Source organism: Triturus cristatus, chromosome 4_1, assembly GCF_964204655.1.
Source record: "Triturus cristatus chromosome 4_1, aTriCri1.1, whole genome shotgun sequence".
NCBI lineage: Eukaryota > Metazoa > Chordata > Amphibia > Caudata > Salamandridae > Triturus > Triturus cristatus.
This window is the reverse complement of record NC_140585.1, coordinates 155,917,876-155,930,451: the sequence shown is the minus strand read 5'-3', so window position 1 is coordinate 155,930,451 and position 12,576 is coordinate 155,917,876.

Here is a 12,576-nt window from a genome sequence, read left to right as displayed (position 1 = left end):
GAGGGATACTGCTCCGATTTTGAGTTATACAGACCTTAAAAGTACTACCTGCTAAGGAAGAGAGCTTAAAGGGAATTTCCTTCAGATTAATTATTGAACTAGGCTAAATCTGAGGGTCCTGTTGGGCACATACTTGCTAGGCTTTCCCCTTAAGAAGGGTGGGCCTTGACCCTGGAATGCGTTCTAGGTTAAAAAAGAGCTTTAAAGAGTTTTCTTTGATGAACAGGTAGCCAGTGCAGTCTTACCAAAGCCTGTGAAGCTGACTGGAATCTTTGGAATTACATCAGCAATTTTGCTGCTGTGTTTTGTAGAATCTACAATATTTTCAGAAGGACCTTGAGTAGTTTGACATTACAATAGATAATCCTGGAGATTGCAAGGCAGAGGACTACTGTATTCAATAGATTAGATGGAATAAACTGTGCTATTTTCCCAATCATGCGCAGCATTAGGAAGGATGTAGAAATTACCTTATTAATCTGTTCTTTGTAAGTAAGTTTGACATCTACCAGGACACCCAGATTTGTTACCGTTTTCGTAAAAACCGGAAGAGAACCCAATTCCTCCCAATTCCTCTGGCCACCAGGATGGATTACAAAATGAAGTGTTATTAACAAAGAGAATAACTCAGCAGCAGGTCCTCCTCTAAGGCTGGGGAGCATCGCCCCACTGCTCTGCTGGCAGTGTAAAGAGGTAAACTAAAACGGTAATAACTAAAGTTATAATTGTTTTAGTTATCCTTCCTGCTACGGTGTGGGGCGGAGTGGATGGGCAGTGCTGGATAGTGCAGGAGGTAGGGAGAGGAGTGTTAAGGGGGCTGGTTGTGACAAGTTCTTGGCCTGGTATATGATGTCCACTAATTATAGTGGGTACCTTGCACAAGTCCAAACAACCCTTAGGGTGATTTCAGAGGCCAAAGATAACCTTAGAAAGCTATCCAAGTGGTAGCTGTGGCAAGCAGCCTTCAGGCTTAGTCTTGAAGGAATGTTAAGCAGGTTAAATGAAAGGAGAACCACACAGTAGTTATAAAAATATGTATGTATTATTATAACACAGCTTAAATACCTCACAGTATCTGCTACATGCAGATAAACACAAATCACACAATACTGTAGCACAGAAAGAATCCTAAGTAGCACCAACACACAGTGGGCTCCCGGGGGGGGGACCAAACCATATACTAAAATAGTGGTATAAGAACCAGGACTCAAGTCAAGACAGTGTCTAGAGGATGTAGAATCGCTGGGACCCCAAGGAACCACCCAAGGTGAGTAAGTAGCAACCCCACGGAGGACGGGTGCAGTGTCACAACACAACCGGGTGCTACGCACAATTTAAGGGGAGAGTCGCAGTTGCAGTTTTACCGCTAAGGACCCTTCCCAGTGGATTACGAGGAAACCCTTTGGAACAAATAAGGTTGGAGAGCCGCCCCACCCTTAGATACTGAAGTACTAGAGTTACCTATACCAGGGAAGCAGGCTGCATAGGGATGAAGTGGTGTCGGAAACAGCTGTGGTTCTCAATGGTAATATTCAAAGAAATGCCACTGCTGGAAAGAAGGAAGGTGGCCGGTTGAATCCACAGGTGGAATCTTGATGGAAGGAACCTGAAAGCAGAGGGGACTGAGTCTGGGTCACTCAGGAGTGACAAGGGGCTCGATAGACGAATGCCCACCGATGTTGGGTGCTTCGGGTGTGAAGAAGGAGATCTTGACTCTACAGCTGCAGGGACCGGGAGACATTGAACACAACTAGGCGCTGGTTACGAGCTGTCCCTCCAAAGGATGTTGAGTGCTGAGAGGTCGCTGTCTGGCGGGAGCACCAACAAGCCTTGTCTGCGGCAACTCACCAAGAAGGTCAAGGAAGGTTATGATCTGGCCCAGCAAGGACCAGAGCACTCACCAAAGCAAGGACAGTCAGGGCAGGCCTAGAGCAACAAGGGGAGCACAAGAAAAGCAGCGTTGTCCCTCAAATGGACCCACAGGCCGAAGGCAAAGGAGTCGCAAGGGGACCTCTAGCAGTTTCACAAAGTCACAGCTTGCAGGGCACAGAGTGTGAGGAGGCCAGAGTCCTTTGCACGAAATGTGTGCAGAGGTTGGGGCTATCGATAGCCCTGATGGAGCTGGATTTCTTGAAAAAAACCTGCTTAATTGAACAGCCCTATAATACGTACTATCAGTAAGTAGTGTTATAAAGACTAATGTGCACATTTACACTACACTCGGGAAGCTTGTTTGCAAATTGCATGAACTAAGCAGAAATAATACGAAAATAACCGGAAATGTAATAATCTTGTGTTTAGAATGAATTAAAAAGATTTGCATGGCAAGGCCGCATGTGTATTTAGTAAAAAGCATGGTGAGTGTTGCTTTATCCTAATAAATAATGCAGCTTTTCTGCTTATGCAACGCTAGGCTCACCACTAATATGAAGTAGAGCTAAAGTGGGTGGTAAACAGTGAAAATTCATTATCACATGATTCTGTTCTTTTAGTAATAACCGAGTCCTTCATGTTTTGAAAGTTAGCCTACCTGAGGGCGGCTGGAATTAAGTGCAAGCAGGAACCATTTGACCATGTGACTGAACTGCTGTGCGAAGCTGAAAAAGCTTGACCTGGTGAAGGACAGAACACTGAAAATAAGCCAACGCCAGTGTCATCGTGGGAACGTAACCTGCAGTTGTGAAATGTATTAAAATGTACAATAAATTGTTACATGTGTGTTCATGAGAGAGAAGAGTTATTGATGAATGTATAAAAAATGTTTGGAACAATGGTGTAGTCAAACGTAGATGATTTCCTAGCGGGATGACAATCCCACCCCGAGAAACCAACCAATCCCTCAACTAGAAATTGTTTAATTAGCAACTATTGTGGGACCGACATGTACTATTAGGGTATAAGAATGGGTGCTTTAGGGTTCTGGTTTTTGGAAGATGGGGTCGCTTAGGCTGAAGGTGTCCGAGTGAAGGTGCATCGCTTGTTCGTCGGTTTTGCTGAGAGGCCTAGCTTTTCCTGTCCTGTCCCTGTCCTAACTCTTGAAATCTTTGATCCCTGACTCTCTTTTGGGGGTCTCCCACTGGTGTCTAGGCCTGGGTGATGGTTTTCCCTTACAGATCCTCTGGGTTTGTATTTGATCTAACTTAGCATTCCAGAAATTATTTTACAGTCGTATTTCTTGTCTTTTAACCTTTTGCCTCTTCATCTATCTCCTCTGAATTATTGGTTTAAATAGATATATTTTTATTTGCATCTAATGTAGCTACATCTATCCACTCTCTGCAACATATTATTTGAATAATAGTTCTGTTGTTGCTATGATTGGATTGTTGTGCTCTCTCTCACATTAGGTTTCCAGTATCTGAACCTATGAATGCAATCGCTATGAGCATTTATTATTACTAGATAAAATTATTAATTCTCACGAGAGTCTGTGGTTATTTTAGCCTAGTCCTATAATTAATGTCTTTTTTAGAATTTCCATTGCCAGCAACTCTTCAACTAATTGGTCCATCGACCAAGTAGATGAAAAGTCGATTATTATTTTCTGATATGCAAAGTAATAGGATGTTTACATTTTGTGAATGAGTAAAAATGAGTGAATAGAAGTAAAGGTTACCAAAACTTGACCCCAGTGCATCAGGGATTTGGGTGAATGTGTATGGGCCAAAGTACGAGATGTTATTGAATATTTATCCCTGATAAAGGTATTGGATTCGCGCTGGATCAGCCCAACGCCCTTAGTTCTTGAACACCAACAAGCATATGCACTTGCAAAATTATGCAGTGCACAGGGGTTTGGGTTATGTGGCCCCCAGGAGGGATACTGGCCTCAACCTCAGTGAGGGGGCAGCTCTACCTCATGGAACATAGGAACCCACATCCTGTGTTGCTGGAACCAGTCAGTTGCGTTACGGTGCCTGCAAATGCTTCTTCACCCCAACGGAGATACTTCAGTTGTCCTTGATGCTCTACAGATCCTACACAGAGCCTGTATGGTGCACAGGCACAGAGGATGCTTTGGACGGGGAGGGAGACGAAGTCAGACCCAGTTTAAGTCCAGTGAAGTCCAGAGTGTCCAGACAGTCTAAAGTCGTTGTTTCTTGATCAGAATATTGTCCACATTGTCCAGTTTTGCGCCAGAGCAGGAGCCATTGGCTCGCAGGACTGGTTTGAACTGGACTATGCACAGGGACACCAATTGTGCCCCTTGTGCAGACTTTCAGGCACTTTAGAAGTTCACCCTCCCAGCCCCAATACAATAAACCCTGTCTGGGAGGTGGTCACACCTCCTTTTGACAGGATGCCTATAGGGGACATCTGCAGGAGGGCAGAAATGTGTCTCTGGTCGGCAGCATCCATTTTGTGCTGTCAGGGTGAAGAAGGCTGGTACCGGGAAGTCCAGGGACCCTTGAAGCTTGCTTCTGAGGGGTGGATTCATACCTCTCACACCGGTTACCAGTCTGGAGGTATGACTCCAAGGTTTTTCATACCAAACACGACATGGTTTGTTGCAGCGGTTTCGAGATAGCATTTTACGTGAGCATATAATGCACCTCCACCTATATGTCTGGCTGCGTCACCGACAACCCGGGAGAATGGTCTCCAAAGGCTGCAGGGGTGCTCTGCTCATGCAGGAGCACCCTCTCACGTATAACCCAGCACCCTGCCTTAAGGATTGTCAAGGCCTGCTATAGGGGTGACTTATAAGTTTTAAGTGTAATGACCTATAGATATAGTTAACCTATATCTAAAGTAAGGGGTGCATGCACCATCTTATACAGGCTGCAATGATAGGCCTGTAGTTCCATTTTGCATTGCCTCTCATGGGTGGCATAATACATGCTTCAGCCCATTGGAGGAATCTGGTGTGCCTATGCCCTGGGTACATGTGTACCATGTACTAGGGACTGATAAGGGTACCCCAGTATCCATTCTGGAGTGTACTTAAATACATACCAAAACATTTAGGGAGAAAGCAGGCAGACTAGTCAAAACAGTGTAACATCAAGCAAGAAGTGGTGGTAACCATCAGAAGCAGATCCTACTTTCCTACACTGGTCAAACCGTCATGCGCACTTTGCATCTTCCCCACCAGGCTGCAATACACAGCCTGGTGAGGAGCATGCAAAGCCTCTAAGCCCCTGTCTTAGCGCCGAACCATGGCGCTCAGATCATCACAACACTGCTTAAGGCAGCAGTGTGATTGGACATGGGATTCTGGGAGACTGGGAGCTTCCTCTAGTGGCTCGGAGAAGATGGATCAGAGACTGTAGCACCCAACGGCACCCAGGTAAGTCTGTTTAATTTTATTTTCTTTGTTCCTCCCCCCCCCCCCACCACCAATGCTTACTAGCGGCTGCTACTGGAATGACTACCGTCTTTGCAGAGTTCAGCTTGAGACAGTTTCACATCCATCCAGGCACCGACCTCTTGCATACACACCCGGAATGACTCACTCATGTCTGGCCAACTTCTGGAGAGGGACACGACAATCTGGGTGTCACATGTATATGAAACAGTAGAAAACCCAAAGGATTTCACCAAGGCAGCCAGCGGTTTTCCATAGATATTAAAAAGAGTTGGACTCATCGCAGAGCCCTGGGATACACCACATGGCAGGGAAAATAATTTGACATTTTCCAGCACACATAGAAATAGGAAAGCGCCTCGATGGATTCTTTTTTGGTGCAGGAAGGTGCCCATTCCTGCACAAAAACAGTTCTGCATTCAATGGAGGCACCCCTGTACCATGGTGCAAGAGTGTCTATGTAGGAGCTTGGCTTCCAACACATTGCCAGCGCAGGTAGAAAGGACAGGAATGCACCGCATTGCTTAAATATGGTGCATTCCTGTCCTTTTATTTTGGCATAGGGCAACGCAGCAAGATGCCTAAATGCTATGGAGGCAAGAGGTTGCATATTTGCCTGCAGACAGGCGTGTGCAGTACATTTCGCTCCTGTCCCTGTGTTTGAAGTACATCCCGCTGATACCAGGTGCGTGGAGTACACTACAGGCTGCTTCTGCCCCCGTGGTCAAAGTACCGACGCCGCTGTCAGGTGGTGTGTGAGGTACAGACCGCTTCTGTCATGCTGTTGTAACTATTGGCCGCCGCTGCCCAGGAGTGTGAAGTTCTGACCGCTGCTATCCAGGTATTTGAAGCTCTTGCTCACTGTCAGGACGTTTCCCCATTGCCTGGCAGGGCAGCGGCCTCCCGTTCCCGGTTTCGTTTCCCGCTGCTAGAGTACACGATAGCTGAGTCGAGGCTCCATCACCTCGATAGGGACTGGAACTAGACGGAAGAATGACCCTGTCCCTGCGCCTAACACAATACTTACAAACTCATAATGTGAATACAATTCTTAGGGGACTAACCTGAGGTCCGGCGGAAGGCCAGGAGATCGCGCAGCAGCCAGGTCCTTTGAGCCCGTAGCGTCTCCCTCCCGCCGTCGCTTGCTGTGGTGGCCGCTGTGAGGGGGGAGCGCACGATAGAACTTCATCCCCCAGGATCCCCTGGGGCTGGAAACACGCCGCCAGCGCACCCAGAGGCGCTACTAAACGGAAACTGACCCCAGCAGAGCGGGGGACTAACCTGAGGTCCGGCGGAAGGCCAGGAGATCGCGCAGCAGCCAGGTCCTTTGAGCCCGTAGCGTCTCCCTCCCGCCGTCGCTTGCTGTGGTGGCCGCTGTGAGGGGGGAGCGCACGATAGAACTTCATCCCCCAGGATCCCCTGGGGCTGGAAACATGCCGCCAGCGCGCCCGGAGGCGCTACTAAACGGAAACTGACCCCGGCAGAGCGGGGGACTAACCTGAGGTCAGGCGGAAGGCCAGGAGATCGCGCAGCAGCCAGGTCCTTTGAGCCCGTAGCGTCTCCCTCCCGCCGTCGCTTGCTGTGGTGGCCGCTGTGAGGGGGGAGCGCACGATAGAACTTCATCCCCCAGGATCCCCTGGGGCTGGAAACACGCCGCCAGCGCGCCCGGAGGCGCTACTAAACGGAACCTGACCCCCGCGTCGCGGGACAGCACGCGGGTCGGCGCCGGGAGAAGCCCGGGACAAGGGCGGGACCGTCTGTGGCCGTCCGCGGCCGATTGAGGCCGGGCCGGGCCATGGATCTTGTATTTTTCAGACTTGTAAGTAAGCAACTCCATTGTTACACCCCTGTCCTGCAAGTTTTCACAGTTGTCAACCCTGATGTCGAAGTCCAGGTCATCCAATTTATCCGGCACAAGTGAAAAGAGGACCATGGATAATTATCTCGTTAAAGTCGTCAATAAGATTAACAAAGACAGGAGACTCTCCTTGGGTAGACTGAGCCCTGAAGCTTCTCCATCAAACTCAATAGCTTCTAATCCTAAAACACCTTGTCCTGAAAGTTGTAGCGCAAATACTAACACTGCAGACGTTATTATTGATGTACCTCATGATTTGGTAAACGCTGAAAGTATGGATGAACATGATTCTCTAAATGACTCAACCTCCTCACAGATTTTAGTACCCTGTTTAAAGATCACCCCAACTCCTTCTCCCATGCAGAGAAGAGTGCGGGCGTGTAGGAAGGCTCCAGTGAAGAGGGTGGTAACTCGAAAGTCAAAAAAGCAAGGTCTACCTCAATCAAGCAAGGGGGTCACACCAGACTCATTAAAAGAAACCTTAGTGTCTAACGACAATGTCGAGGGGGGTATCTTTCATCCAGTCTCAATAGGTCACTTGGTATCTATCTTAGAGTCCAAACTGGAGGCACTAATTAGCCCTTTGTTGGCGAAGTTAGATTCAATCTCTTTAGAGGTAGACAGATTGAAAGGCCTTCTGGATTCTTTTTTAACTCGACCTTCTTCCCTGATAACCCCTCAATCGGCCCTATCGGCCTCCGCGGGCCATAGTCCATTGGATAGCGTCCCGGACCCCATTTTACATCCGCCTGGAAATTATAGCGAGGGAGGTCCTGGGGGCCCGGGGGGTAGTAGTCAGTTATGTCGGCCCACAAACGTTTCGTCTACCACGTTACCAGTACATCTACCAGTGGCTACACTTTCTACTGTAGCCACCTCCTCAGGTAAATCACATTTAGTACAAACACGTTCTCAGAACATCCAGAAGCATATAGCTGAGGGAGAAGTTTTGGGGCCTACCAAATACAAGAGAAATCATATTGTCAACCTCCCACCACAGTGCGTTCCTTACACAGTGGTATTGATTAATGTCCCTGAGGTTGACTCCTGTATGTCTAACTCCAGACAGGAAACCCATGACTCTCTAAAAAATAAATCACTTGCCTGGCTTAACAAAAACTGCGGCTTTCCGCTGGCATTTTCTAATGACATATTATCCACTCGCAGAGTTGGTTGGATAGGGGACGGGAGAAAAACTACAAGAGGGGACTGTATTATAGTCAATTTCAAATATCCACAACATGTGGCTACCGTCCTCTTAAGAGCTGCTTCCTTATCCAACCAGGACAACGTAGTGTCTGTTAGACCTCTCGGATATTTTTATAGTCATTTGAACTGCACACAACAGCGACGGCCCCAACTGCCCGAGCACTATGAATTTGGTACAACAAGGGGTGGGGTTGGCTGCCTTTCTAATATGCCACTGAGAGCCCCGATGCATCTTAATGGTGGGGACACTTATGGATATCAGCCACCTAGCAGGCAGTGGGATTATATTCTCCCCCTTTCTCATCGTTACTCTGCCTTGTCCTCATTGGAGGAAAATGATTGACTCTCTGATACAACCAGGAAGCCTCCCGAGTCACCAGCCCCATTCCTCAAAATTGCCACTTGGAACAGTGCCGGATTAAAGAACAAAATGGGGAACATGGATTGGCTATTGTCACTAAGAGGCTATGATATTGTCGCGTTACAAGAGACATGGGACCTGTTGAACAACTTCTCTCTGGATGGGTACAGCAGCTTTTTTATTCCAGCTTCCAGTAGTGTGGCCAGACGTCCTAAGGGGGGCCTGTTAACCTTATTTAAACTAGACATCAAAGGGTCACTTAGTCAACATTCATCTGGCTCTGAAAACTGTTTGATCGTAGAACTTGCATCACAGGAAAAGGTTAATATACTCTTTATTAACTTTTATAACTCTAATGCCAATGATTGTACCAGTCTCAATTTAGAAGTACTGGACAAATTCTTGTCAACCTATAGTACTAACGTACACACTTATGAATTAATATTATTAGGGGATTTTAACATACATCCATGCCCTTTATTATGCACTGGTCAGGCTGTTGATGTCCCCCCGTTTTCCTCCCAAGTGCATTTAGAGCATACCAGGCGTGGTGATTTGCTTGAAACCTTTTTGGCTAGCTGGAATCTATATGATCAGCCTGTGTGGATGGAAATACTAGAATCCCCTCATTTAAAGGAAATGACAAGGGTTCTATCATAGATTATATATTTTTGACTCCTTGTTTGTTAAGTAATGTTATTAAATATTACACAGAGGTATCAGTTTTTAGTGATCACAACCCCGTACTTTTAGAATTTATGCTTGTTAACGTATTCTCTCTTAAATCAGTAAAAGTTAGAGGGGGAGCAGACCTTGTGGTAAAAGACCAAAATCGCAGGTTGAAATGGGCAAAAATAGTTCCTGAAACTTTTTTAAAGGAGGTGTTGCATAGGAGGGAGGACGAAGTTGCAATTTGTTTATCAAATAGAATTGAATGTAACGAGGTCATAGTAGCCTTTGATAACATTTGCATAGAAATTGATCGTAGCCTCCAGATAAAATCTAGTCCGATGGTCCGTGTGGGAAACAGATGGTTTGACAAGAAATGTTCTAATGCCCACAGGGACCTATTAAAAGTATTAAAGGCCACCCCCAAAAATAGGGAGGATATAGCGAGTGCTAGGTCCATATATAAAAAAACACTTTTAGAGAGAAAGAGGGCTCTAAAAGACAATGCCTTAGCTCAGCTATTGGACCCAGCAACACTAAAAAATAGTGGCCTTTTTTGGAAAACAATAAACCAGCCACTCTTTTTAGAGGACTCACATACCCCTCTGGAGGCCAATATTCCCGACGAGGGCTGGACTAGACATTTTAGCGAGATTTACACGGATCCCACTGGCACTGACATTGACGTTGTTTCTCTATTAGTGGAAGAAGGGATTCCGTGCCCTGTCAAGCAAAATGTTATCTTTGCCCCGGAAGAAGTGGAACGGGCAATTGAACTGTCTCCAAAAAATAAAGCCCCAGGCCCTGATGGGGTCCCAGGGGACGTCTTCAAATATGCACCTAAGTTCTGGTCCAAAATCCTATGCAACGTCTTTAACGTTCTTACCACCGATAAGATTCCGGACTCATGGAAAAAGTCTATTATTATACCGGTCTTTAAAAAGGGTAACAGGCAAGATCCATCCTGTTACAGACCGATATCTTTAATTGATTCATCGGTGAAGATATTGGGTAGGGTCATCCTATCTAGGTTGAATGATTGGATCACTGAGAAGGGGATACTATCCAATATCCAGTATGGCTTTAGACCCAAAAGAAGTACAATTGATCAAAGCCTTAATCTTCATTTACTGGCCGAAAAATACACGAAGGCCAGAGAGGGGTTCCTATATCTGGGGTTTATGGACCTCTCATCAGCCTTTGATCTTGTTAATCGCCCCAAATTGTGGAACATCCTGCTCAACATAGGCTTGGATAGGGCACTAGTTTATCTTTTGGCTGACCTCCACTCTAATCTAACAGCCGCGGTTAGAGTCACCTCGGAAGGGCGTTGCACCAGTTATTTTAAGTCAGAAAGAGGGGTGAGGCAGGGTTGTATTTTGGCTCCCCTCCTCTTTACCATTTACATAAATGCTTTGGAACCCTTCCTTAAGGCGGCAACTCTTGATGTCCCACGTATAGGTGAACTTGGTATTCCAGTCCTCCTATACGCGGATGACGCTGTTTTGCTTTCACGCACCGGTGTAGGTCTCCAAAGGTTATTGAATGCATTTGAAGCCTTTATGAGTACCCTGGATCTCAAGATTAACGCTAAAAAATCTCAAATTATGATCATGGGGAGGGGTACGAAAAAGAGGCTAATAAAAACTTTTACATGTGGGAACCATGAGCTCAGTAGAGTAGCCACCTTTCCATATCTCGGAATCATGTTCGATGAGAAAGGTACTTGGGGGCCCAACATAAAAAACAGAAATATTGCTCTCGCTAGATCTTCTTTTGCCATCCAGAGTTTTATAAAAAAACTAGGAGCAAGACCAATAGTCACCCTGTTAAAAATTTACAAAGCCAAAAGTTTAGCCATAGCAACATATGGCAGTGCTATTTGGGGCAATTGCTTGACGGAATGTATTCAGATCACTGAAAATAAATTTTTAAGATCCGTCCTTTCCGTTCCCCAGTCAACTCCTACTTACATTGTACACTCTGAACTTGGCTTGGGTTATATTACTGACCAGATTAAAATGGCCCCTGTTCTGGCTTGGTTGAGGACCTGGCTGAATCAGGATATTCCCCTCAACCATATCATTATAAAAGACTGCCTGCAGCTAGATAGAGCTTGTAAAATACCGTGGCTAGTCTACATTAAAAATAGCCTCCTTAAGATAGGGAGAGGAGATCTCTATTCATCTCCGTCTACAATAACTCTACAAGATCTAGTTCAGATCAAAGGACTGTTGGGAGATAGGTTACGATCTGACAGAGAACAAATAGAATTTGAGAAACCTATGGTAAGGGCGGGTATTATTCTAAGCACTCATGCTGGCCTTGAACCATATTTATCCTTTGTCAACCTGCCTTATCATCGCTTTCTCTTAACCCGTTTTCGGTTGAATTTAATCCACTTATCCTTGGGTCATTTCCCGACCTGGTGTTCTCCCGAAAACGCCCTACCCTGTAATTGTGACAATTTCTCGACACAGAACACTTTGCATTTCTTGATGTTCTGTGACCACTTTATGGCCTTAAAAAGGAAATACTTGCTCCCGATCCTTAGAGAGGCTGGGTTTATACAGGTCAAGCCCGCTCTTTTATTCTTACAGTTATTACAGACCCCGAGGATTACCTTTCACGTTGCTAATTTTTTAGTGGGGGCGATTAGAGTCAAGAAAAGGATGGTGATAGATATCACCCCAAACTTGGGCCCTTAAAAACGTTGTACTGTATCTTGCTCACGGCTAGTGGTCATTTGATGGAAGATTTTTATATCGATTCTATGTAAATGTTTTGTATAGTTCATTTTATCTTAACTGACCACTTTTTAACGTACATATAGTATTGAATTTTATAGCTTGTATCTATTTTAGCATTATTAATGTGTATATAATGATTAATCGCATAAGCGATATGTTCTTGTTTTGTATTTTCTTTTGTCTGAGTGTATTTAATTTAATCCCTTGTCTTTTTATGATATTGATTTATCGAAATAAAGTACTATGAAAAGAAAAAGAAAAAAAAAAAAGCTATGCCCTATGCCAATATTCTATAAATGAATCCATGTATTCGTGTGGCACAGTAGGCAACAATTACATGCAAATATGAAACAAAACATTACTTCCTAGGAGAAATGTGTTACACTTGTTTCGTGAACTATATCTGAAATAAACCACTGAC